The sequence below is a fragment of the Aplysia californica genome, unplaced genomic scaffold (assembly GCF_000002075.1).
Source record: "Aplysia californica isolate F4 #8 unplaced genomic scaffold, AplCal3.0 scaffold00411, whole genome shotgun sequence".
Taxonomy (NCBI): domain Eukaryota; kingdom Metazoa; phylum Mollusca; class Gastropoda; order Aplysiida; family Aplysiidae; genus Aplysia; species Aplysia californica.
In genome coordinates this window covers 491,878-494,348 of record NW_004797681.1, presented here as the reverse complement: position 1 = coordinate 494,348, position 2,471 = coordinate 491,878, and the positions used below count along the sequence as shown (strand labels likewise).

The following is a 2,471-nucleotide window of genomic DNA, read 5'->3' as shown; positions in this document are numbered from 1 at the left end:
TATCTATCTATCTATCTATCTATCTATCTATCTGTCTATCTGTCTATCTATCTATCTGTCTATCTGTCTATCTATCTATCTATCTATCGATTTCCCTTTTTCTGTCTCTGTTTTTCTGTCATTCTCACTTTCTTTTTCTCTTTCTCTTTCTCTTTCTCCCCTCCCTCTACCTCACCCCCTTTATACAACCCTGAGATTTCCTACGTCCTGTTGCATTGTGGAGTTGGAAATCACCGCGTGCCAATGTTATGACCGTACACCAGAGGGTAAAAGTAAACATGCCCCCCCCCCCCTTCCTGTCCCCTTGCATGTGGAACTTGCTGGACCTTGTATGCATACCCTATATGTGGATGGTTGGCGGATGCTCTTCTTCTTTCCTATCTAACATCTGCCTTCTTTATCTCCCCTTCTTCTATTTTGTTTGTTACTCTCTTGTACCACCTCTAATCTTCTGGCGCTCATATGACCTTATGCAGCTGTGAGCGCCGTAAAACCTATACTAAAACTAATACCCTGTATCTCCACTGTCTATTGGGGCCACTTCATAAAGTCTGTGGAGGCCTTTCGTGTGTTGTTACACAGTTCAGCTCAATTAGCTAGTGTTGTCTGTGGGAATGTTCCAGTGATCTGTTTTACTGTAGTATATTGTTCTCTGTTTGTTGGTTACCCCGAGGCAAACTTGGTTGTCTATTAGTTATGCAAGTGTCGTAAAACGTATTAAAGTTAAGCTAAATATAACTGATTTGAAGATGCGCGGTCTCTCTCCTCTCCTCTATTCACTCTCAAACACGCCCTCCCTCCCCCCCCTTTCTCTCTCTCTCTCTCTCTCTCTCTCTCTCTCTCTCTCTCTCTCTCTCTCTGTGTGTGTGTGTGTGTGAGCGTGTAAGAGAGAGGTTTCATTCAGGCTTATAATAAATAAGACAGGTAAATGTGCTGCCTATATTGCAGCAGTAGATCTGACGTAAAGGGTAACGAGTTATGTCCCCTGGTGTCTCTCCCTTGGAGTAACGAAGGTCTCTCCGTCTCTCCCATGCCTCATATGTGTCTTGTGTATGCCGTGCACGTGCGGGTGAGTTAGTGCACTCTAGTCCCAGCACGTGCATCTCTAAGCCGTCAGTGAGTGTGTGTGGTAGTGATGTAGTATCCCCTCTGTGGGCTCTGCGCGGGTAGTTGGAAGGCGCCATTGATAGGTGCTACTTCTTGATTTTCTTTCCTTCTGTTGTTTTTGTTGTCTGTTTTACTTTTTCCGTGGGTGGTTGGCGGGTGCTCTGGTGTGGTTTGCTCCTTCTTTCTTGCCAAACATCTATCGTCTTTATCTCTCCTTCTTTTTTTTGTGTGTGTATGTTTGTTGATCTCTTGTAACACATCTAATCTTCGGCACTTATATGACCTTATTGTGTTGCAAGTGCCGTAAAACATTTACGAACATTTTTGAAAACTTACTTTTTCACCGCACTATTTAAACATCATTGTGTCAACGTGTTTCTCTACACTCAAACAAACTAGGCTTCTGGTTTCAGATCTGTGGGCCTGTCAGATGGTATGGCGGGTGATTGAAGGGTGGTTGGAGAGTGCCACTGGTGCATCCTACTTCTTGAGTGTCCCTCAGAGTTGATGTTTGGTTGTTGTTGTTGTTGCTGTTGTTTTTCGTATAATTTTTGGCTTAGGTTGTTTTTTTATGTCTATCTAATTTTTCTGCATCATTATGACCGCTACCACGTCGATATGTTTGTCTTTATTTACTCAAACTCTTGATGCCTTTCTCTTGGGATATACTACACCCACAGTGCCAGCAGCTGTCTGTGGCAGGTTGGGTCTGGACAGCCACTAAAGGATCGCTGTCATGGCGTTGGGCTTAGTAAAACGTTTACGCGGCGCCAAAAGTTTTCTGAACCAGCGTCTGTGGCTGTGGTGAGGCGGTTGGACACAGACCTTTGGGATCTCCGGCAAAAGTTCGATTCCCTCGTTGGGAGAGTTTGTATTGAGTTTCTCGGTCTTTTTGCTGGGACGTAGTATCCCTCTCGGTCCAGATTGGCCCTGGTGCGTCAATTTATGGGGAGGGGTGTAGATCGGGGGATGGGTGTTCAAAATAAAAAAAACGTCCGCATTTATAAAAAACGGAAGTTCTCCAAGAACAGCTGATTGAAAAGTGTCTTTTCATACTCAACCAAACATCTATCGTCCTTATCTCCCCTCCTTTTTTGTGTAAATTACTCTCGTTTAATACTTCTCTTCTTCGTCACTTATATGACCTTAATGTGTTGCAAGTGCCGAAAAGTTAAACACATACTCAAGAGTTCCCCTCGGCCGTGTGCTGTTGGCAGACTTTCCCCGTGCATCTGCTCGTGACTGCTGACGTTTATTTCCATCCCCGACTCATTAAAAGAGATCGAGAGTTGATAGCACAGCAACTATCTCTGCCGTGGCCGACTCCGGAAGGACATCATCTCTTCTTTCCCCCCCCCCTCTCT

The 2,471-nt window shown here is 44.7% G+C and overlaps 1 protein-coding gene across 2 annotated transcripts in view; it reads left to right on the top strand.

Annotated features, from left to right (window-relative positions):
* The window catches only part of LOC101861600 (mucin-5AC), an 85,152-nt gene that overhangs the window by 54,321 nt on the left and 28,360 nt on the right, over window positions 1-2,471 (top strand). The gene's annotated exons all lie outside the window — the stretch shown is intronic.